The 26,535-nt window shown below is 41.0% G+C and overlaps 1 protein-coding gene across 3 annotated transcripts in view; it reads left to right on the forward strand.

Moving 5' to 3' along the window:
• The window catches only part of LOC131048806 (uncharacterized), a 327,816-nt gene that overhangs the window by 29,268 nt on the left and 272,013 nt on the right, over positions 1 to 26,535 (forward strand). The window lies entirely within an intron of this gene.

Genomic DNA, 26,535 nt, shown 5'->3' on the forward strand with positions numbered 1-26,535 from the left:
CATTACTCTCCACTACACACTGCTTTCCACCCCTCAAACTATCTTGGTTATATACCTTTCCTTATTATACTTCTCCAAATATCTCTTAGAAAAGAGATGCCTTTTCAATAGTCACAACCTTTGTCTTTGAAAACTTAAATTGCTGCCTCAAGTCCTGTTCAAACTTTTCCAACAAATCTGTGCATCAAATAACATTAATATTTTCTTCATATATTCAGATTTAAATCTTAATCTCCCTCTCTCTCTCTCTCTCTCTCTCTCTCTGCCTGCATGCACTTTATCTATCTTTTAATTCCCCACACACATTCTGCTTTCCACACAACCTTCTCTCTCAAAGATTCTCTTTTATCTCACACTCCACTTTTTTACAAAATGACTTCTTCTTATATCGTCTCATTATGAAACATACCTTTTTATCGTGTCTGTTCACCATTCATTTCATAACTTCCCTTTCGTTTAACATTAACATATGCCTTAAACATAATCGCTATTATAAACTTCAATGCACCATTTTAAATGGCTTACTTAATCGCATCTCTTGGAGAGCAAAGTATATCTCTTAAGAATCGCACCTTTTTGCTGACTTGTCTTAACAAATACATCTTCGATGAATCGTTCCATTTGATTTTGTCTAATTGCTGCCTTGTCTTTTTAATATTTTACTGTCTTCTTTTGTCATATATGGCTTTTGTCTTTATCTGCTTAATTTTAAATTTTATCTGATCTTTGTCTTTGTTTAATCATAGTCCTCATTACTAATTGCTGTATTATTCACTGTATGTCTTCAATGCTGTGTATACTATAGTAAATTATGGTTTATTCTCAACGACAGACTGCTGCATTCCCTTAAGCACTAACTTCATAAATACAAATATAACTGATGTGCTTGTAGTTGTTGCACATTATAATCACTGTCTTGAATTAATGTTTGCTTTGATATATTAATTATGTTTTTTATTAACTGCTGTTTGCTGCCTTTTATCTCTTCATAGAGTCTCGACCTTCTTCAAGATATATGATCGCTGCACATAGACATTATTTATTACTTACATTAATACTGATTACTGTTTGCTGCTTTTCATAATAATTTCTAATTGCTGCAATCAAATCATTGTTTCCTTTATTAATTTGGGCACTTAAGAAGTCAACCAGCCTTAAACAAAATTGACCATAATCTTATCTGTTCTTTGCTCCTTTGTAGTTTGCATAGTCTACTGACTGATAACATCACTTCTCCCAAAACACCTGACTAGATAAAATCACTGTTCAAGGTATGTCAAAAGTCCTCAACATCTGCAGTAGGTCTGATCTCTATACAAGTTTATTTAGACAGTTCATGGATCCAAATAATGAGTTCCTTTAATCCCACCATAATCTGTCACAGTCATCTGACTGCTTCAATTGGATATCTCTGTGTCAATATTTCTCATTTCACCAATTTCCTTCAATGGGAATGTATAACAAACTATTCTTGCTTTGCTTTTGAAAAATAATTGAATGGTTTATTCACGAATATACAATGTATATAAAGAGAATTACAAGATGGTGTTCTAAAACGAACAGATCGTTCAACTAAAGTGTCAACATGAAGCTAAAAAGCTAAAACGCTTAAAAAAGTTAAAAAGCTAAAATCTAAAAAGCTAACTACGCCTTCTAATAAAAGAAGCAGTAGTTACACAAAACGAACTAAAAAGACAACTAAGTCGACAACCAAGATGACCATTATAGAATATAATATTATTTTAATACCTTCCGTAATGGTCATCGTACTCAATACCCTATAGAAGACACTGTAGGTCTTTTGATCACAAATGCAAAGAACACTTTGCTGCTATGGAGACTGTTTACCTCACTGGGTAAACAGGAAGAATACAGAAATCGAACAGCAATGCACAATGCAAATACAAAAGAAGTACCAGAATAAGCTTGCCATTAATGTCAAAGGATGTTCATATTATAATCTGTCGCCAACATTACATGTCCTCCAATACCCGGAGGTGATACAATATATGACTGCCGAAGGGGTGCGACACAACCGTCGCGACTCCAACTACCTACCCGTCGGCTAACTAACTATTGATAATTAACATTACTAACTATACACTTTTTCCCGATAACATCATCCCCCCCAAAAAAGAAGTCGTCTCCGACGACTAACAACAAAATGGAGACAATGTAATATAAATATACAACCAAGTGAAAGTCAAGGAGGGGGCTGAGGAAGCGTCCCTGAAGTCGAAGGGTGAGATGCGGGTGGTTGGGCCGCCAGACGGGCGCGGAGCTCATAGACCTGTTGGGTGCGCGTTGCCACATCCCGCTCTGCTACCAACACCTTCTCTAAGGCAGTCTTCACCATAAGCGCAGCCTCCAGTAGCTCCCTCTCCTTGGTATCGGCGGACTCCATCATGCGAACCAACTGAGCCTGAACAACATCTAACTCCTGCTGGATGAGCCTCCGCGCACTCTGTTCCTCTGAAAGACGGGCGTCCACCGCAACCTTCTCTGCGCGGGCTGCCTCAAGCTGTGCGACCAACTCTGATCTCTCGCCTGCCCACGAGGCTTGTTGCCTGGCCATGTCCTGCTCTAACTCAACTCGAGCAGCCTCGCGAACTGCAGACTCATGCTGCGTCTGGCGTAAGGCATAGTAGGCCTCCCTGTAAACCTGCTCAATCTCCCGGATGAGAGTTGTCACCCTACTCTCCACGACGGGCTGAGGCACACGCCAAGCCTCCAACATCGCATCCGTCTGGGTAACTGGCCACCCTCGCGCCTCAAAACATGAGGTGAAAGCTGCTGGACAGCCGTCTCGCATAAACTGGAGGACTTGCTCTAATTCCTCCACAACCTGCTGTAGAGCCCGTGTCTGAGCTGCGGCCACCACTCGCCGACCCCTCGTCACCATATCTGCCAGATAACCCTCAATATCCTCTCCATCTAGCCCCGATGTAGGTACAGGAAGCCCACGTGGTAACTCAAAAGTCTCCTCAACCACACCAACTGCATCCTGCTGGCCCAATGGTGTCTCCCCCGCCCCCTCAAGTGTAGCAGTCGCCTGCTCTGGGCCGGTAGGAACACCCTCTCCAAGGACCTGTCCCTTTGCTGGTGCCTGCGTCTCCGCCGAGGAATCCTCCATATCCACCACCTCAGTGGGAGGCTCTCTCCGAGGTGAGAGTACAGCTGCTCCTACGGGTGGCGTCACTGTCATCTGGAATCTCCGGGTCAGCCAACTCCCCATAGCCGCCACCGATGGAACTGCACTCAACACCTCCGACCCTCCCCCTCGGAACCATGTCCCGCGATGGGCTCCTCCAACAAGGAGGCAGCAACCGTCACCACTGCATCGGATCCCACGACGTCCAGTCGTACCTGAGGCTCCGTCTCAACCATCTCCTCTGCCACGCCTCCCTGCGGTGGACCACACAACTCTGCCGTGCTGTCGGTACATGCCTCTGGGGGAGTCGGTCCTGCGGCTGGTATGGCGGAAGGTGCTGCGGTCGGCTGCATGGGCCTGAGTGTAATGGGCGTGCGGCTCTGTCCAAATGCCGGAATCGAAGTACTGCCCGCCGACGACCCCACAAGTGTGCCAAGTGGGAGTGTGGGTGGTGCAAACAACACTCGCTCTCCGGCGGGCTCCATCCTCCCCTCGTCTGTGGCCCGACTGCTACTGTCATCCTCATCCTCCGAATCCTCGGAATCCTCTGCACTGCTAGAAGTTTCTCGCCCACTATCCGGTTCTGCTGCGGTGGTCTCTAATACCCGTTTCCGCTTCGCGGAAGAGTGTCCAATATCCAGATGTCGCCAATGCATGATAGGAGGCTCACCCTCCGCCAAGGGTCCCTGTGGCCTAACTTCCAACTCGGCCTCTGGCACTGCTTCCCGCATAGCCTCCAAGAACAGTCCAATGGCATAGTGGGGCATGTAAAAGGTGCGCTGCTCCATCATCAAGAATGCGCACATCCGCTCTGACAACAAGGTGGCCCAATCATACATGACTCCGTTCATCAACCCGTTCATCAATACTATCTGTGGTAGAGCGATGTCTAATGCCCTACCCGACCCTGTCAACCTGCTTTTGATGACGTCCATAATGCATCGCCAATGACCCTCTGCGACAAAGGACCTACGCATCCCACGACCCTTCGTGGCGTCTACGATGCTCGCCAACTCTGCTGGGGTCAAGTCTCGGGACACTCGCCTAATCCAATGTTCCTTTTCTTCCCGTGTCATCTTCTTCGGCTTCAAGTCCACTTTCTTGCCATGTATGCCTGGGATGCCAAATACTCTGGTGAAATCTGCAGGTTTGAAGGATATGGTGATATCCTTCCCCAAATACTCAAATGTGCTCGTCCGTGAGCGGCTATCAAAGGTATCAACCATATATCGTAATGCTCCCTCGTACTCGCGAATGGCGAACACAGGCATTCGTATAGCCCATTCTACCCCTGCTCGGCGAAGACTTGTTTTCACCAAATTATCGTCCGGCGTGTCTTGCCACCATTTCCGACATTCCACCCCATTCAATCCCTCAAAGGTGATATTCTGTGAAGTGGAGGTGTTCTTCCCTCGTGCAGTGGGCTGCTGTGGTGTCTTCTTCTTCTGTCTGGCTTCCATTGTGCCGCCTGCTATTCGAACACCTGAAGGAAGAATACGTGCATTCGGCTTCTTATGACTGCTATCCTACAATTGTTTTTTCCAGTTTCTTTTTCCCGCGGACTCCATTAGCTTCCTGTAACTGATTCTTGATTCTAGCTGTAGTAAAAAAAACGGCTAACTGCCTCCAGGCATCGAAGAGCGAAGACTGTGCGGTGCGTTTTTTTTTTTTCACGCTGTTAGCACAAAATCCCTCTTCTTCCTTCTACCGCACGGTATCTTGTCTTGCTCCGTTTTATTTTCCTTCGGCGTTTTATCTCCCTTCGGTAGGCGTGGCTGTGCGGTGTAGGCGCGGCTGTGCGGTGTAGGCGTGGCTGTGCGGTGAAGGCGTGGCTGTGCGGCGCTGTTTCTTTTCCCTTCGTTCGGTAGGCGTGGTGGTTGTGCGGCGTTTGTCCTAACCCTCGGTGGCTTCGTGCGGTGCCTTTGTCTCGTGCGGTGCCTTTGTCTTCGTGCGGAGCCTTTGTCTCGTGGAGCCTTTGTTATGACCTTCGGTGGCTTTATACCCCGCGGCTGCCACCGCACGGTGGCTTCCACCGTCCCTACGGTGGTGTCCACCTACGGTGGTGCCACCGCACGGTGGTGTCCGCCGTGGGTGGTGCCACCGCACGGTGGTGCCACTACGTGGCCACTGTGCGGTGGTCCCTTTTTCTCCCTTTTCCAATTTTTTTCAATTTTTTTTTCAATTTTTTTCAATTTTTCCTTCATATATTTTTTTCAATTTTTTTCCACGGCGGACACCACCGTGCGGTGGCACCACCGTAGGTGGACACCACTGTAGGGACGGTGGAAGCCACCGCACGGTGGTGCCACTACGTGGCCACTGTGCGGTGGTCCCTTTTTCTCCCTTTTCCAATTTTTTTCAATTTTTTTTTCAATTTTTTTCAATTTTTCCTTCATATATTTTTTTCAATTTTTTTTCCAAATTTCTAATTTTTTTTTCAAAATTTTTTTTTTTCCAATTTTTTCAAATTTTCATATATATTTTTTTCAAAATTTTTCTTTTTTTTTTTTTTTTCATTTTCATTTATTGCCTGACTGCGACTGTGTGCCTCTTGTCGGGCTGCTCCTGCGCGCTTCCAACCTCTGGTGATACACTTTCAGTTTTGACCCGTTGACGCCCTCTGGAATTTCCTGTCCGTCGAGGGTCGAGAGCTTGACGGATCCATTCGCTGCGACCTCTCGGATCCTGTAAGGACCTAGCCACTTCACTCTGAACTTGCCGGTCTTAATCTCATTCCGTCCGTTATACTTTAGGACTAATTGGCCCGGCGTGAACCTCGCCCGCCGAATGTGTTGGTCATGCCAGTATTTCCTGCGTTGCTGGGCCACGTCTGTCACCCATTGTGCCATCGTCCGTCTTTCATCCAGCTTATTTAAGGCGTATAATCTCTCTTGAAGGCTTTCCATGTCGCCTAGTTTGTTGTCAATAGCGATTCTGAGACTTGGCACCATGAATTCGATCGGCACTACAGCTTCCTGGCCGTACATCAATTGGAAAGGTGTCTGCCCGGTAGTTACTTTGTAAGTTGTGCGGTACGCCCAGAGTACCGAAGGCAGACGCTCTTCCCAGTCTTCTTTTTCCACCCCACAGGACTTATAAATTACCGACACGATGATTTTGTTGGTTGCCTCGGCCTGACTGTTTGCCCTGGGATAGTACGGACTCGATAGAGAATGAAAAATTTTGAACTCGGTTGTCAGTAGTCGAACAATATGATTTACAAAGTGCCCCCCTCTATCACTTGTCAGTTGAATCGGTATTCCGTACCGGGTGATAATCTGTTCATAAATGAATTTCGCCGTGCTGACGGCGGAGTTGTCTGCCAACGCCCTGGCTTCGACCCATTTGGTCAAATATTCTGTCGCCACGACAATGTATCTACATCGTCGGGCGCGACTCGGTTTCAATGGACCAACGAAGTCTAACCCCCATCTTTCGAACAACTCTTGAGCATGCGTCGGGTTAAGTGGCATGAAATCCCTCTTTAATGGTCGCCCAGCACGCTGACATGTATCACAACTTGTCACCCATTCTCTGGCGTCATTATGCAGTGTCGGCCACCACAAGCCAGCTAGTAGGACCTTCCTTGCTGTCGTATCCGGTCCCATGTGTCCTCCAGCAGCCCCTTCATGGGCTTCTCTCAATACTCCTGGGATTTCCTCTTCCAAGACGCATCGTCGTAGGATCTGGTCAGGTCCCATTTTGTAGAGAAGACCATTTATAAGTTGGAATGTTCAGCTTCTTAATACAAGTTTCCGTCTTTCACCTGGTGGCATTTCCTTCGGAAATTTTGATGTTGACAGATATTCACCCACACTCGTGTACCAATGAGGAAGGATGGCAATGCGGAAAAGATGGGTGTCCGGAAAATCCTCGCTAATGCCTTCGGCCGGCTCTCCCGACTTGATCCGTGATAGTTGGTCGGCTATGACGTGGCTCCTGCCAGGTCTGACAATGATGTTGAACGTAAATTCTTGTAACAGGAATAGCCATCGACTAATCCGCCCCTGGATGATTGGCTTGTTCACCAAATACATCAACGCCTGGTGATCCACATAAAATGTGAATGGTGTCGCCAATAAATAATGTCGGAATTTTTGGACGGAGTATACCATGCCGAGGGCTTCTCTCTCCGTCGTGCTGTAGTTCCTCTCCGCGTTTGACAAGAGTCGACTTGCAAAATATACTGGGTGGTCCAGCCCGTGGCTGCCGAGCTGTGCCAGGGTGGCCCCTATGGCGAAGTTGGATGCGTCGACATGTACATGGAACTCTTTGTCCCAGTCTGGGTATGTCAAGATTGGCGCACCCACCAATCGTGATTTTAACTCTTGAAAAGCCTCTTCTTGGGCCGTCCCCCAGACGTACGGCTCCCCCCAGACGTACGACTCCCCCCTTCGTGTCAGCTTATCAAGTGGGTATGATACTTGGGCAAAGTTCTTAATAAACCGCCTATAATACCCGATGTGTCCAAGAAATGACTTGACGCCGGTGACATCGTCGGGCGCCTCCATCTCCACAATGACTCGTATTTTGTCAGGGTCCGTCTTCAGTCCAGCCTTGCAGACGATGTGCCCTAGTAACTTGCCCTGAGGCACCATGAATCTGTATTTCTTGGGATTTAGGGCGAGGCGGGCTCGTCGGCATCTCTCCATGCATTCGCCAAGTGCGGCCAGATGTGCCTCCTCCGTGCTGTAAATGGACCAATCATCCAAGAATGCTTTGAAGTTTCCTACGGACATTTTATCGAAGATATGGAGGATTATCCGTTGAAAAGTAGCTGGCGCGTTGCACAACCCGAATGGCATCCGGTTGTATGCATAGACGCCATCTTCTACGATAAAGGTGGTCTTCAATTTGTCCTCCTCTGCAATGGAAATTTGATTGTATCCGGAGAATCCATCCATAAACGAATAAATTTCATGACCCGCGACTTCCTCGAGGATGGTGTCTGTGAACGGTATGGGAAACGGATCTTTAATTGTGACAGCATTCAAACACCTGAAGTCTACACAGATTCTTATCTGATCGGCCTCCTTTTTCAAGGATATCACAATGGGTGATACCCATTCACTCGTCTGGACCTTGAAGATAATCCCTGATTCCAGCATGCGGTCAATTTCATTGTTTACCCTGGCCGCATAATTTTTGTTCATTCTGTATGGCCTCTTCCGTACGGGCACGGCTCCGGGAACCAGAGGGATCCGATGTACACAAAGTTCTTGTGGTACCCCCTTGAGGTCCTTATATGTCCAAGCGAACACATCTTTGTATTCTGTGAAGATTTTGAACGCCGCTGTCTTTAAGACGGGATTCCAGTCGTCGCCGACTAGAATATTTTTCTGTTCTGAAGTTTCCCCAAGGTTTGTAACTTGAAGTGCGGATTCTTCGTACCTTATGGGCTTATTTTTGTCAAACTGGTGCGCTGGTGCGTCATCCACAGGGACATCCCCTTCCTTGTATTGTCCGTACTCTGGCGGAAACTCGTTCATGTCAGGTCCTTCAATCCCCAACATATTGCACCCGTACAATAATTCATAGTCTTCCATTTGCCAATGGAAGAGCCCTTTCAAAGAATCCGTCTCATCCTCAGAACAGGCTTGAATTCCTAAGATGCCTTCGTCATCTGGTTCCCTGCCCTCTTTCCCTTCGTCGGTATCATCTCCGTCGGACTCTGACTCTGACGCCAACTCTTCACTGACCAATTGAGTTTTGAGGTCAATGGTATACCTTCGGCCAGCCTTTTCCATGGACAAGGTGTTCTTCTTCCAATTGTGGTTTGCTTTGGCCGCCACCAACCAGCCTCTGCCGAGGATGGCGTCGTACCCCTTCTTCTTCAATGGGATGACCACAAAATTCAAGACGAACGACTGTGTTCCGATCGTCACCTGTTGTGCCATGAGTGTGCCAAGCGGCTTGATGCCGTGTTGGTCTGCTCCCAATAAATTAAAGGTGGACGGCCAGAGAGTAGGCTTACCCAATTTTTTCCATGTTTCCTCTGGCAAGACATTTACTCTTGACCCGCCGTCGACAATTGTGTCTGTCAGGATGGTGCCCAATATACCCATTTCCACCACTGCTGGGTGTCTACCATTGTTGATCGTCAGGGTTAATGGGTCTGCTGCTGTCTCGCCAAGATTGTCCTTGCCATGTATTGGTTGGCCTACTGGGGTTATTATTGCGGATTGCAACAACGTCGCTCGCAAGTGCGGCATACTTTCCAGGAGGTCCTTCATTTTGACAGGTATCTCGACCTGTAACAGTTGGTTTATAATGTTTGTTTCTCCTTCAGAGCGAGAAGTACCCGCCAGCCCTTGTGCATCCTTGCTCCTTGACATCTCCTTCTCTAATTCCGCTCGTGCCTCCAGTGCCTTTCGTTTTTCCGTACGAGGGTCTGGATAAGTGGCTGCTTTCGTCTTGGACCTTGTTATGGCGAGTGCATCCTCCGTTTCTACATTCAATAGGTTCACGCCAGATTTGGGACAATTGCCATCATCATGGTCCCCCGGACCGCACCACTTGCAAAGTTTTTGTGGTGCTTCCTCCACTGTACAGTCTCTGGCGAAATGCCCCCAGTGATTGCAAGCTCGGCATTGTATCATCGGCCGCCCTTTAGCATCGTATTGGATTCGGCTTCTATTATTCGTATTGTTATTATTGCCTCTTCCTCGCCTGTTGTTTCGGTAGCCGCCAGACGAGGCGTTGTTGCTCGCAGGCTGGGACGTGCCGGCTGACGCAGATGGTTATGTAAAGAGAACCTGTTGGCTACGGGTCCTCATATTGTACGGACACTCCTTGGTAAGGTGTCCGGCAATCTGACAAATATCACAAAATGCTTTTTTCGGACAAGACCCCTTGGTGTGTCCGTCGGTACGGCAATCCGTGCACCATAACTCCCCTTCGTCGCCCTTGCTTGTGCTTCCTTTTGTTGCCTTTATCTCTCTCATCATTCGCTCCATATCTTTTTGGAGAGCCCGTACCTTAGAGTCGTCATCACTGCTATCACTTTTGTCCGAAGAGGAATCATCGTCCGTCGAGGATTTATTTTTCTTCTTCTTGGACGTCTTCTGTTCACTTTCTAAATCCATTGCCCTGTTATAGGCGTCCGAATATGAAGAAGGGGGTACTATCTTCATTTTTCGTCTAAGGGATTTCTTTAGACCTTCCACGAACCACCGTTTTTTCAATCCGTCTGCCGGCTGGTTCTCCATCTTTCCTAGCAGCTCTTTGAGCCGCCGGCTGTAGGTTCGGACAGTCTCGTCCTTCCTCTGTTTCGTGCCATAGATTTCGGCTACGATCTCATTATCGTCTCTTAGGAGACGAAACTCTGCTTGAAATTCCTTCTTTAGGTCTGCCCATGTGCCAATTTTAGCCTTATCCGTGTCCGAAAACCAGTCGATGGCTACGCCCCTCAGTGTTGCAGGAAACTGTGTTACCCAATCGTCCTCATGGGTAACACCATTCGCTCCCCAAATTGTTTCACACGTGCGACAGTGGCGGACAGGGTCTTCTTTCCCATCCCCATGGAACTTTGGAAGTTTTTGTTTTTGTGCCATACCTTGCCTTTTTACTACTGGTGGTGGCTGTTGTCCTACTCCGGATGGGTCAGATCCTATAAGGGGTGCTTGACCGCCGTGCCCCGGTGTCCCTCCGACACTCCTGGCAGCTCCGGTGTCTTCTCCCTCTCCTGCCTCCTCCCCACTCCTTGGAGTTTTGCTAGCCTCTGGTGTGTGTGGCAAGTCCCTCAACTCCCTCAACTGAGTTTGGGTACACTCTATCCTGCGGCGGGTTTCCGCAAGTAATTCCTCCCGACTCCGTGGGTGGCCTCTGGCCTCACCGTCCCCTTCGGAGCGTTCCTCCTCTCTTCGCTTATACCTCTGTCGCCTTTCCGCTTGCTGTTCAAGGATCAAGGCACGTTGGGCTACTGCACGTTCATCTATATATTGTTGCTTATTTTTGTCTTTATTCAGTGTATTGGGCATTAATTCCCAGACCGCTTTAATGACATAAAAAGTAGAACACTTTTATTCATTCATAATGTGGAAGACAAGTTTATGCCAACAATATGACATAATTATTACAATAAATGTTCTTTTATTCCGTCCCGTATGGCTCACGGTTCAAATGCCCCTGACCTGGCGCCATCTCGTTCGGCTTCCCGTTCCTCGTACTGTTGCAAAATTTCTTGGCGTCGCTCCTCCCGGGCAATCTCCTCCAGGCGAGCTTGTTGTGCCAACGATGCTTGTGCTAGCAGTCGAGGGAGATGGTTCATCAACCGATTTACCTCCGGACTCACTTCCAACGCTGTCCACACGGCCCTTGGTGGGACTCCTGCCTCCGCCGCCTCTCGTCGCACGTAGGTCTGAATGGCTACTTGGAGTAGAATCGAAAATTCTCTCGTCGCAGTGTCTTCTCCTATATAGAGTTCTGTTTGGGCATCGTCGACCTCCGGATTCACCTCACCAACGGGTAGGCCCATTGTGTCTGTGCGCCATCCGTGTCTCCGTGTCTCCTGTTCCCGAGTTCGTGTCGGCAACGGCGCCAAATGTTTACCTCACTGGGTAAACAGGAAGAATACAGAAATCGAACAGCAATGGACAATGCAAATACAAAAGAAGTACCAGAATAAGCTTGCCATTAATGTCAAAGGATGTTCATATTATAATCTGTCGCCAACATTACATGTCCTCCAATACCCGGAGGTGATACAATATATGACTGCCGAAGGGGTGCGACACAACCGTCGCGACTCCAACTACCTACCCGTCGGCTAACTAACTATTGATAATTAACATTACTAACTATACACTTTTTCCCGATAACAGAGACCCTCCTAGTATCTGCTGAATGTTAATAACCAAGAGTACCAAAAGCTATCAAATTTGATGTAATCTTCAAAAGCTTGAAACCACGATTTTGAGGAAAAATCGACAAACCCTCCAATGAGCAATAGACACGATTTTGACAAAAAACGCAAAAACTTTTGTAGAAGAGCACTGAGCATTGTTCGTTCCAGCAACTCCAAAATAGATTGCAAGATACCATGATTGCAGATGTTCACCCCAACAACTCCAGGTGCGACCCAAAACAAACTGCAAAAACTCATGATTTTTATGGAAAAAATCGTCAAACCTTGAAACAAGAACCCTCCAAAAGAGAATTTATGATTTTTGAGGACAAAATCGTCAAACCCATAAATCTGAGGTTACAAATCATCGTTTTTGTGGAAAAAAAGGTAAAACCCAAATAACCAAAATCCCACGCAAACTTCGTGAATTACAAATGATAATTTTCTTTTGAGGAAAAAATCGTGGAAAGCCACAAACAATTTTTGGGGAAAAAATTGTGAAAACCCTAAAACATCGCACGACAAAACACTAGACATCACACTACAAAACCTTGATTTTTGAGGCAAAAAGCAAGCAAAACCCTCCCATGATTTTTTGTGGAGAAATATTAGAAAACCCAAAATAATTTTCTAGATAAAATTGTAAACTCGGAAATAATTTTTTTGAGGTGAAAAGTTATAAAAAAAAGCCACAAAATTATTAAAAACCCACATAATTTTTTGGGAAAAATTATAAAACCATAAATAACTTTTGTTAGGAAAAAATAATTATAAAAACCTGAAATATTTTTTTTTTTGAAAAAATAAAAAACCATAAAATCCTAGATCGAGGGTGCCATCCCACGAGCCGGTAACACAAATCACGAAAATCGTGAAAAAGTTGAAAAAGCCAGAAACACCTGTTGCGTAGGTCGGAAATGTGATGCATCCCAAAATTGTAGGTAGCAAACAGATATTGCAGGAGAAAAACATGTATAGGTTGCGTGCAAAAAACACAAAGAAGCCAAAAACACCAGTCGCGAGAAACACTAGTCGTGGGTAGCAGGAAGATGACGCACAAAAGTTGTGCGGGAACAAGAAAGCTCGCAACGCAGGAAAACACAGTCCTCATGCAGTAGACACCCATGAAAAGAACAACCTGATGTGAAAAAAAACGATACGAACTGTGGTGATTTGAGACGTGACCAAAAGAAAAACTTGCTCTCTTGTCGCAGAGAAACTCGGGTCTAAATCATCAAAAAAGAAAGCCGCGGGAGGAGAAAAACGCGTCTGCAAACACGTGTGATGCATAAAAAAAACCTTCCTCAAATCATTGCGCACTGGAATGCATGGGAAAAAACTTTCGTTGCGTTTGCAAAAGCCTTTGACCAAAAAAACACTCGTCTGCCAAGAATCTACTTTAGACCAAAAAAGATGATTTTTTTGCACTAGGGAATCCCCCAGAAAAACTTCACAGAGAAGAATCCTCATAGAAAACTCTTTCGAAATTGATTTTATTTTTATTTTTTTATTTTGGAAATAAATTCCAAGTAGGAAGAGGGCTATGAAATTTTTATTGAAAAATTCACTAAATTCTAAAAAAGCCCATCGACCTGCTTTGATGCCATGAAAAATAATTGAATGCTTTATTCACGAATATACAACGTATATAAAGAGAATTACAAGACGGTGTTCTAAAAAGAACAAACTGTTCAACTGAAACTTCAACATGAAGCTAAAAAGCTAAAATGTTTAAAAAATCTAACTACGCCTTCTAATAAAAGAAGCAGTAGTTACACTAAACAAACTAAGTCGACAACTAAGATGACCATTATAGAATAGATATAATATTATTCTCATAGCTTTAACATCAATGACAAACTTCCACCTATTCAACTGAGTGCCCTTGACATCAATGACAATATTTCCAACACTAAACGAAATAAAAAGACAACTAAGTCGACAACTAAGATAACCATTATAGAATAGATATAATATTATTCTCATAGCTTTAACATCAATGACAAACTTCCACCTACTCAACTGAGTGCCCTTGACATCAATGACAATATTTCCAACAATCTCCCCCTTTGTCATTGATGGCAACATCTGCTTTCTCTAACTCTACCCCTTACTATATTTCTCCCCCTTTGACATCATTGGCAAAGGGATGCTCATAACTTCTATCCATAAATGATTTATGTTAAACACTTGTTCATATACTTATTTCCAATGCATATACTTCTCTCCTTGTTGGAGATTCTTCAATGCTCCCTCTTGCTCTAATGTTTCTCTTTCTTTAACTTCTTGATCCTTTGTATCCTGATCTGTATGGGTGACATATTTATTTTATGGCTTCCTTCTCTTCCTTTAGTTTTTGAACTGAACAATTGTCTTCTATCTATGTGCTGCCTTCATGTATGGGAACCTGTTATTTGCTCTCAAATGATAACTCCTTATTCATGAAGATTTTCAATCTCTTCATGTGCATGGGTTAAGACTATGAATTCTTTTATCATCTAGAATCTTGTATATGTTGATGTCAATCCATTACTTTCCCTTGTTGCTGATCTATTGCATAAGTGGATTCTGCTTTTTATTCTTTAAGTTCTATTGAAGATTCCTTTCATGGTCCTTAACATCAATGCAATCATTTCCTCTTTATCATGACTTTCTTTTTCATCATACTTTTATCCTTGTATTCTATGGCATCATTGCATCAATAGGGACTCTTGAATCATAAACAAAACCATTCAACTTTTCATAATCAATTTTTGACAAGCATATTCTTTTGGATTGTTCTCATCCTTTTACCATTCTTGTGAAAAGATTTAGTCTTTGTCTTAAGTCTTCGAAGCCTTCACTTCATTATTCTGAAATATCTCTAGCTACTTTAATGGCAACTCTTCTTTTCTCTTTTATAACCTTCAAGGCAATATACTCCTTTCTATTGCTATTATCCACAATAGATTTGGGTTGCTCATATGATACCTTCACTCCCTTGAACCTTGAAGCAGTTTGCTCCTTTTATGCTTAGGTTTCATTTGAAGATTTCTCTCGTAGCTCCTCATCTTGACATTGATTCTCTTTCTCTTCAAAATTACCTTGCAATATATAGTTTGCTGCTCACAAATCATAATCACAAATTCTGCCATTGCTGCTACCTTATTGTTCTCATTTCAACCATGACTTTTCTTCTTCGTTGTTTTCTTTTCATGTTTCTTCTTGAACTTGTGCATGAAATGCATAGTGCATAATCCTAGATTCATCCTCTTTACTCTTTTTATTATCTTGGTCCGGTTTTCTTCTCCATACCAAAGTAGGTCTTCCTTTTTGCTTGATTATGCTGTCATTTATCTTGTACTCTTTACCTGATTTCACAAAACCATATTTGTAATGTTGCGCTATGTGCCCATAGTTACTACACCTATAGCGTACAATATTATGATTCACTTGAGGGGAATATGAATTGTAGTTTCTGCTTTTCCATCCTTTAATAGGTCTGACTTTTGTTCTACATTCCTTTGCCTTATGACTAAAATTGTTGCATTTGAAACAATAGCTGGTGAAAGGATGATAGATTCTAGTCATGTGTATCTTCTTTTGTGAGAAGAGATTTCTGAAGGCGTTCTTGTTTGATTTTAGAGATGTGCTTGATTTTTGTGGGACTTGATCCTTATTGCTATCTTCACTTTTGATAGGGTTTATCAAAACTTCAACATATCTTTTTGGTTCTTCCTCTTTTGATTTCTTAGGTGACTCTTCCTTGTTTTCTTCATAACCAAGACCGGTCTTTATGGATGGTGACCTTTGACTATTAATAATATCTTATAAGATTTTAGAGCTTTTCTCAAACTTGAGAATCGTATTCATTTTGTGTAATGCCCCCTACTAGGAGGCTGCCAATTCCTGTAACTTAATATTAGTTTTGATCTGATCTGATCGATGATCCTATCACTAGATGCTTTTGACTCCTTTCCTTTATATCTCTCAATGTGAGGGAGAGGTCACACCTCTTCATTATGGATGCCCTTTTGGCAAGAGACGCACCCTTTGAAAGAGTGCAACTCTTCATTACTTATGCCCTTTGAAAGGGACGCAACCTTTCACAATCAGATCTGCACTTCTTATTTAAATCAGATCTGCACTTCTGATTTCCAAATTATTCCCCTCTCAAAATGAGGCTCTCTTCTCCCTTTTATTTCCCATGTTTGAGGGAGTCAACTTTTCCTTCCATGTCTTTTGACCTTTCATTAACTTAATTAAATTTTTCATTATATTTAATTATATTATTTTATATTTTAATTTAAATTTTATTTTTATTCTTTTCTATTTTAATATTATTATTATTTATTATTAAATTCTATTCCAAAGTGGGGACATTACATTTTGATGATTATTTTCTCTAATTCATTTCTTAGAGAAGCTACCTCAGATTCAAGTTGTTCACAAGTTTCCTCTTTTACCTTTAATTGAGATTTAATCTCTTCCTCAATTCTTTTTCCCCCCTCTTTTTAAATTTTGAATTGGTAATTTTCTTTTCTGTTTCTTGAAGTGATTTGTTCTTCTTGCATTCTTCTTGATCTGGGTATCTATACTTCAAAACCTTTTCTTGAAGCCTCTCAATCTCATCAATAGCGCGATAAAGCTCTTCCTCAAAACTCTCATCATCATCATCTTCATTATTCATGTCAATATTCTCATCAAATTGTTTTGATTCTTCTTCTTTACTCACAAGATGGCAGTCATCTTCTATCCCTTCAACACTTGTACTAGTTGCTTTGTTAACAGTACCTTTTTTGGCACTTTTTCCTTTATTACCTTTTTTCTTTCTCATAGTGTTCTCTTGATCCACCTTCAAGTGGTTAGACTTTTTCGAAGGAACTTGCTCTGATACCATTTGTTGAGAACACGGTTGTACTGAGAGGGGGGGAGGGGGGTTGAATTAGTATAACATTAAACTTTTACTTTTTTAACTTAATAACAAAAGCACATAACTTAATCCCAAAGCATATTCATTTCATATAAACATTCACATGAAATTTAACTACCATGTAACAAGTAGAACACATGATATATACGTGGAAACTCTTACGGGAGAAAACCACGGTAAAATAGCTTCCTTATATATTGAAAACTTCTTTTACAAATTCATAGGTATTAACCCACTAGAGTCACCAACCCCTCATTCTATTTGTTAGACACTTTCGCACTAGAGGCACCAACCTCATTCAAATTTCCACCTTTTAATAGGTGATGGATGATCCTATTATTCACAAGTTTGATAGAGCTCACTTCTTCAACCTGTCATAATCTCCTTCTCAAATCTGCTATAACCTGGTCATAAATCTGCCACAGGGTGATCACAACCTCTTCATATAATTCTGCTATAAGACTCCTTATATTCTTCTTCTCAAATCTGTCATTTATCTTCTCATACTCTCTTTTGAATTTGCTCATAAACCCCTCAATAGATTTCGTCAATATGCTTCATCTCAATTTCTTATTCTGCTGTATATATGTAATGTATGTTCAAATTTCCACGTACTCACACACAACTCACATTACTTTCTACTACACACTCCTTTCCACCCCTCAAACTATCTTGGCTATATACCTTTCCTTATTATACTTCTCCAAATATCTCTTAGAAAAGAGATGCCTTCTCGAATAGTTACAACCTTTGTCTTTGAAAACTTAAATTGCTGCCTTAAGCCCTGTTCAAACTTTTCCTACAAATCACATTACTCTCTACTACACACTCCTTTCCACCCCTCAAACTATCTTGGCTATATAGCTTTCCTTATTATACTTCTCCAAATATCTCTTAGAAAAGAGATGCCTTTTCGAATAGTTACAACCTTTGTCTTTGAAAACTTAAATTGCTGCCCTAAGCCCTGTTCAAACTTTTCCTACAAATCTGTTCATCAAATATAGTAGCAAAAATCATTTGTGGAAAAAATCGGCAAACCAAAAGTATAAAGATTATTTGAAAAAATGGGGAAAAAATCGGATTTAAAAAAACATAAAAAAGTGTAGAAAAATAGACAAAACCTATTTCTTAAAAAAACTTAAGGGCATTTCCATAGCATAGAGTTATAAAGAGCAAATAAAATAGAGTTTAACCAATGAATTGTAGAAAATAATTTGGTTGTTGTTTATATTCATATTGCTGATTACAGAGGCAAATATTCAGTTAACTTTTTAAGAGGGCAGTCACGAAATTCACCAAATAGTTGTCTAAGTCTGAGATCAAATATTAGCCAAGTCTATGAAGTAACTGAGATCACTATTCAGTTAACTTTTTGAGAGGGCAGTCACGAAATTCACCAAATAGTTGTCTAAGTCTGAGATCAAATATTAGCCAAGTCTATGAAGTAACTGAGATCACTATTCAGTTAACTTTTTGAGAGGGCAGTCACGAAATTCACCAAATAGTTGTCTAAGTCAGATCAAATATTAGCCAAGTCTATGAAGTAACTGAGATCAAAAGTTAACAGACAAATATTAAAAGTGGAAGCCATTTTGAAGTGGTCCAAGAATTTCATTGTGATTGAAGCAAGGAGTTTTTGTAGGTTAATTCAATATTTTAGAAAGCTTATCAAATCATATTCTACAATTGCAATGATTTACATAGCAACAAAAATTGGCAAACCAAAAGTACAAGAGCTTTTGAAAAAGTGGGTAAAAAATTGGATTTTAAAAAATTGTAAAAAATTGTAGAAAAATAGACACAAACTACTTTTTTAAAACTTAAGGGCATTTCCATAGCATAGAGATATATAGAGTAAATAAAATAGAGTTTAACACATGATTGTAGAAATTAGATTTTTGTTGTTTATATTCATATTGCTGATAACATAGCCAAATATTCATTTAACTTTCTAAAAGGGCAGTCACCAAATACACCAAATAGTTGTCTAAGTCTGAGATCAAAGATTAGCTAAGTCTATGAAGTAGCTGAGATCAAAATTTATCAGACAAAGATCCACCTATTGTTAGGAATTTAGTAAATTTGGAAGCCATTTTGAAGCGTTCTAAGACTTTCATTATGATTTAGGGAAGGAGTTTTCTAGGGGTAGTTCTATATTTGAAAAGGCTTATCAAATCATATTCGACAGTTGCAGTGCTTTATATTCCCTGATGGCAATTGGTAAGTCTTTTATATTGGGTAGAATTCAGCAAAAGGCATTTGTTTAGCCAAAGTAAAAGATTAGCAAGCCATTGGTTTTGGCAATACCTAGCTTGCAACTACTATTTTAGGTCGAGACAAATTTTAATGATTGTGTGTTGGAGGCTCTTTTATTACAACTATGTAAGCTTGTTTGTTGTCATTCAGATTTATTTCGTGGATCACTTTGGATATATTGCTCACATAATAAATTGTGTCTTTGTTTGAGTAAAAATTAACCATATCAATTATAAAGTAATATATCTATATATATTATATATGTCTTCAAATGTTTAGTGTTGTGGTAGAAACACTCCATTGTTGAGGTAGCCACCAAGGTTCAAACTCCTGCTGGGCCATTGAGCTCGCGGGCTTTCTACGTTTGTTGGGTCGTTGAGCTCGTGCATTTGAACAAGTCGAGTGTGGGGAATGATGAATTACCCGAAAATGGACAAACTAACAAACTTTTTCGATGTTGATTCTACATTGACTCTTATTCTGTCTTAGATCAACCCCATTTCTAAGCAATTCAGTAATTTCACGAGTTTTTCTAGGGTTTTGCAATTTTTACAATGATTTTTTTCACTTTTTTTGCCATTTATTGGGGGTTTAAACTTGATTTAAATGCAAAGAATCATTGAAATTTGGGTCAACGATTAGTCAATGCTTTTTTTTTGAGTAGGGATTTTTTCGGAGAATAAGTCGGCTGGCTCCAGGATTCAAGATTAATAGGGTATAATTGCGATTTTTTGCAGTCTATTGCTTCTATGCAGTGACCAAATAACTTATTAATATTTTCTTCATATATTCAGATTTAAATCTGAATTATACTTCATACTCTATTCTCTTTCTCTTCCTTTATATCTGCTCTCTCTCTTTTGCTGTATGCACTTTATCTATCTTCTAATTCTCCAAACACATATTCTACTTTCCACACAACCTTCTCTTTCAAAGATTTTCTTTTATCTCACACTCCACTTTTTAACAAAATAACTTATTCTTATATCTTGTCTCATTATGAGACATACCTTTTATCGTGGCTGTTCACCATTCATTTCATAATTTCCCTTTCATTTAACATTAACATATGCCATAAACATAATCGCTATTATTAACTTGAATACACCATTTTAAATTGCTGACTTAATCGAATCTCTTGGAGAGCAAAGTATATCTGTTAAGAATCGCACCTTTTCGCTGACTTGTCTTAACAAATACATCCTTAATGAATCGTTCCATTTCATTTTGTCTGATCGCCGCCTTTTGTCTTTTTAATATTTTACTGTCTTCTTTTGTTTTATATGACTTTTCTAACTTTGTATAACTCTTCTGAAACTATCTTTCTTTTCTTGATCACATTTCGCTTTCAATCTTGACATTTGGGAATCCTTCCTCTTTGTGATGCATTTCCATCCTCAACTCCAGAATCTTTCTTGTGATGTCCCCAGCTGGCCTTCATCTTTATCATGTCATGAATTCGTCTTTCCTTAGTGTAGTTCTTGAATTATAGAACATGTCCTTGATGTGATTGATTTCCTTGTAGTAGTATACTCTTAATGATATCTTGAATGTCTCTGTCTTTGATCTTGTTATAGTTGTATCCCTCTTTATGTTGATCTTTGCATTTGCATTTTCATCTTTTGCTATCTTCTTCACGAGGTCCTTTTCTTGCACCTTTGAGTTGTTCATCCTTCATTTCGTCATCACTGCATGACTTGATCGTTCTCTCATGTTGTAGAGCCATCCCTTGCATCTTTAGCATCCTTGTTGTTGTGGTTGAAACACCGGAGTTGTGAGGTCCTTCTTGGAGTAGCTCTTCCTTCACCGTCATTGTCAATTTCCTGACTTGATACCTTCTTTCTCCATCATCTTTTGAGTATCACCTAAAAAGGAAAATAAACATAGTGAAACATGATAAATAAACCTTAATCAAGCAAATCACAAGAACATTGATAATTTAAGAAAGATTCATGATAATCAAAGAAAGCTTTTACTCCCTCTCTCATGTCTTAAACACCACATCATGCCATCGGATCAGACTTTCACCTCAACATGAACAAAAAATGATGGAGTTTATAAGGTCTTATGTATAGTTTGGCGGAACTATACCATCCTCATGTATAAATTCGGAATTTCACCATTCTCATGAACAAAAAACACTTTTGATAGTGCCTATCTATGGATGGGCGGAAATTGTTAATGCTTATGCATTAATGGGGCCTTATGCTTGTGCAATCCTTGGTGGAGATTCAACCCATCTATGCAATACAAGGCAAAGATTTGAAGATGTCATGCAGTGTGAGGTGGAGATTCACATTGTGCACACGTTAAAGGGCTTAGCCATGGTGGAAATTCACCTTGTGCACACATAAAACAAGAGATGCAAGGCGGAAATTCATATTGTGCATGCATTAAATGGCTTATACATGGCAGAAATTCACCTTGTGTATGCATAAAACAAGAGATGCGAGGCAGAAATTCAGATTGTGCATGCATTAAAGGGCTTATACATGGCGGAAATTCACCTTGTGCACACAAAAAACAAGAGATGCAAGGTGGAAATTGACATCGTGCATGCATTAAAGGGCTTATACATGGCGGAAATTCACCTTGTGCACGCCTAAAACAAGAGATGCAAGGCGGAAATTTACATTGTGAACGGATTAAAGTACATGGTGGAAATTCACCTTGTGCATGCATAAAACAAGAGAGGGAAGGCAAAAATTAGGTGTTGCGCATAAAGTGACTAGAACAAGGTGGAATTTTATAAGATTCATGCATAAACTACCCAATGTAGGGTGGAAATTCAACCTAGTCATGCATAAACTATCATGCCTCTTCACTTAGGCCTTCGTCTCGATCTTGCATTAACAACTTTTGCAACTTTTTCTCGCTCCTTGACAATTTTATTGTTGCCCTTGATAACTTTTACATTTTTTTGCATTTTGACAACAACATTTGAAAGCAATTCTAATGGAATTGCAAGCAATCTTGAATTTTCACCTCTACACAAGACCTGATTTTACCACTTAATCCTTGTATTGACTCCTAGACTTATCAAGATACAATCCTCCCACTCTTAAGGCTAGAAACTTCAAAATTATTGCCAAGCTTACTAAACAAATCAAAACTACTAAACTAAGAAGTGAAAAAGTGGGGGTCCCCATTTGCAATGGGGTGATGTGTGAAGATGTCACAATAGGTCCTGTTTCCACAAACCCCGATCAACATGGAAAAATTTAGTAGCAGTTATGTTGATTAGGAGGGCATGGGAAGTAGTGAAAATGCAACCTAAAACCCAACTACACCAAATCTCATAGGAACAAAATTTCCTTATGACCTTAATAAGAAAATCGTAGGAAATCTTGTCGTAGGCATTGTTCATATCAAGCTTAAGAATCATACCCTCCCTTTTCTTGAGTTTGATAGAGTAGATGATCTCATGAGCCAAAACGATCCCATCAAGAATTTGTTTTCTTTTGAGGAAGCCACTTTGCTCCTTTGAAATAATATTCTCTAAGCACTTCTTAGTTCTAGAAGCCATGGCTTTAGTTACAAACCTATAAATCCCATTACATAGAGCAATTGGTCTAAAATCATCAAATTAATTTGGGGATCTGTTCTTCAGAATAAGAGTTAGATATGCAACGTTCCATGCTTTGGAGATAGCCTTCTGCACCTACATTCCTCAGCTGAAGCCCAAACATCTACCCTCTCAATATTCCAAAACCTCTAGAAGAAACCAATTTGAAACCCATCCTGGCTAGGAGCCTCGCCAACTCCCAAAGAAAATTAGCAACTCAAATTTCCTCCTCAGAGAAAGAAGCCTTGAGACTCTTATTCAAAGCTTTATCAACCAACATTGGAATGTTGCAAAGCAGATCATCTTGAGCTTTCTTTTTGACACTAGGATCTCCACTCAACATGTCATTAAAGTAGTTTACTCCTTCCTTTTTAATAGTATTGGTGTCCTCCACTATGGAGCCATTGGGCAAAGTTATCTTGAGAATTTTATTAATTACCAATGTCTTTTGACATTGGTGGCAGGGTGAAAGAACTTAGTATTATTATTGCCTGCCTTAAACCACTTAATCTTCGAGTTTTGTTTCCAAAAGATCTCCATTCTAAGAATTTTTGTGTTCCTCCAAAAGCTCTTTTTACTTGTTTCTAAGATCAGCAGTGAAACCAGCTTGGGTGATGGCAACCTTAATCATTTGTAGCCTCTCCTCAACTTTGTGTTTGCTCTCAAAGAGATTCTCCTTTAACATTCTTGTTCTAGGCTTTGGCTAGTTTCCTGATTTCACCAACTTCTTGAAGTTAATGAATCGTTTGTTACCTTTCACTTCCATCCTCCACCATCCCTCTAGAGCCTCCCTAAGTTTCGCATGTTCATACCAGAAAGCCTCTATTTTGAAGAGGATGCCTCTAGGTTTCAAAATAAATGAAATATTGAAAGAGATTGGCCGATGATCAAAATCTCCGTATTGAATAACATTGGAGTGAAAGCTCATTGGGGAAAGAATCCAGTCCGAGTTCAGTAGTAATTTGTCCAATCTACACATAATATTACCTTCTCCAACTCTCCTATTACTCAGGTGAACCATGTAGATTTGGGGGCTATATCAACCAGGGCTGGATCATCACACATCCTTTTGAAGCCTATAGAGCCTGAGTTACTACATCACACATCTTTTCCTCAAGACATAAGGTTGCATCGAAATCCTCCAAAACAACCCATTTCCCATTTGGGGCAGAATACCTGAAATTTTTCAATTCTTCCCAGCATTTGTCTCTATCCTTTTCCATATTGGGACCATGAACATTGGAAAGCATCAGATCATAAGGCCCTTGAATATCCTTAATTTTAATAGTTAATAACCAGTTAGAAGTGTACAACTCGTTCCATAGGATAGCAAGTCTGCCAGCTGTGCCATCAACATCCATCACAACACCTTCACCATTTCGCCGTAGACTAGGGATCATATTCATAAGACCAGCGCTATCAACTTGAGTCTTCTGAAGAAAAATAACATCGGAACATTCTATCTTTTTGGGATTTTGATTTCTCTTTATTTTCCTAGCATTCTTTTTTATATTTTGTCGCCCCTTTTACTTGTATCAATTTGATTCTATTTTTAGTTTTATTTGTTTTCTTCTCTTTTTATTTTTTCTAAGTTATATCCTTTACATTTTGTTTTATTTTATGTTCACCATTGCTTCCAATTTATTTCCCTTCTTCCTTTTTCTCATATGTTTTTATTGTTGATGTATTAATTTTTATTGTTGATGTTGTATTTAATGACGCTTCTCTTCCCTCCAACCACTTTTTGACAAGTGTTACTTCCGCCCCCCTCCCTATCCTATACCTTTTTAGTCTCCCTTGGTCTGCAACAATTCATTTCTCTACTCCTTTGCTCTCTATCATCCTGATGATGAATCATAGAGTGTGACTCGAAACGTTAATGCAAAAAACACAGACACAATCAAATCCAGAAACAGCAGCAAGTAACTTTCTATCTTATCAGCCGCTTGATCATGCGACGTGTTTTCTAGCCATTTAGGATATAGACACTCCAACCTAGTAGCTTCATAATTTCCTTCTTGTAGGGGGGTGCTCATCTCCACATCTAACAAACTTGTCCAACAATTCTTGAGTTACCTTCATGACCTCTTCCAAGGCTTTTTGTTTAGATTTACTAACATTAGTCTTTCTACCTTTGATTGTGGAACCCCTAGCATCCATTGCTAAAGTTCTTTTCCCAACACCTCTCTTACTACTTCTGGTAATCATTTTCTAGGAATTTTCATCATTTTCATCCTCATCCCTTTTTCATTTGCTATCACTGCCTTCCACACGTTACTTGGAGGCATCCAAAGCAAAGGCCACAATAGCCACCTTTTTTAAAATATGAGCTAATGGGGAATGGTCCTTGGGAGCCTCCAAGAGCACATCATGGCCCTGCAGATGATTATCCTTAGCCCCATCTTGTTGGGGCTAAGGATAATCATTGGACTGCGCATCTTTACCAAAGCAGCAAACACTATCCTAACCTTTGCCTTATCTGTATACAGTTTCACCAAGGGGGGAGAAGCTATGGGCAGCCCTATTTGCAAGGTTGACTCTTGATTGACCTATGAAACAGGAGTTGCAGGATCGTCTCCCAATCGTTTGACAAAATATTTGACGTGGTTTGAGGGTGAAGAGTTCCCCAATGATTGTTGAGGGTGACTTAACACCTTAGATCCCCCAGAGTCAAGCCCTAACATCTTTGACCCATCTTAAGAAGCACATCTTCTGGCAATGTGACCTATCTTCCAGCATTTGAAGCATCTAATAGGTAGACATTCGTACTCCAATTCTTGTGCCCGTTCCCCCAAAATTGAGGATAATATGATTGAATGTCGGATAGGTTTGCTCAAATCTATCCTAGTGCAGATCTTTGCAATGGAAGCTAGATTGGTAGTCTCCGCCCTTTCTATAGCTCTGGAATAGAGCACAAATTCCCCCAAGGAATTGCCTAAAGTTTTTGAGGGAGCTTATGTAGGCAGATCCAAAGAGGTGAGGATTAAAGCCTACAGGCTATTCTAGAAGACATAATTCAACATTTCCCATGAACTAGTGGCCACCCTTAAGCACTTCATCTCTATCACGTTCAGATTCAAAAACAATCTAGAGAAACTTTAGAGCCAAAAAACTTAATCTCCGACTTGAATTGAAGCCATTTATGACCAATCCAAGTTTTAATTCTGATTCAATCCTTCCACTTTGGAATTGAGAAATTCCTTCGGAATGCAGATGTTAGGAATCTCCTCCAAAATATCCACATTGACATTACCAACTACTAATCAAATTGGTTTCTTCTCTTCTTTTTTAAACTCTTCATTTGCATTTGAGAAAATTCGTCCTAGTACTTGCACTCCCTCTGGAGAAACCGAAGTCTCCTTACTAACAATCTCCCCTTCCTCTGTGTCTAAACTAGTGACTGCTAAACCGGCCCTGCAAGGCTGCTCAGTCTTTTTCGCTCATTTTGCTCGCCTTGGCAGTATATATCTTGAAATTACTATCACGGGATATTTTATTATTCACCCAACTATTTTGGTTACATATATTTCTATAGTCTGCAAACTATGTTTTAGACAATTACATTAATATGGGATATTTTAGACACAATGATCTTAGAATGTAATAAGGGAGAATACAGTGATGTGAAGATGATCATAATGGATACACAAATTTGGCGTCATAAATATTGACATTTTCCTATCCTTAGCCTTATTTTTGTTTGGTGGAGTATCTAAATTTTTAAATTAATAATGTTATATTGAGTATTGAGCTGGATTTTACAACTCATAGAGACTTTTAGTCATTAATATAAGAAAAATCAGTTA

The sequence above is a fragment of the Cryptomeria japonica genome, chromosome 8 (genome assembly GCF_030272615.1).
Source record: "Cryptomeria japonica chromosome 8, Sugi_1.0, whole genome shotgun sequence".
Lineage (NCBI taxonomy): Eukaryota > Viridiplantae > Streptophyta > Pinopsida > Cupressales > Cupressaceae > Cryptomeria > Cryptomeria japonica.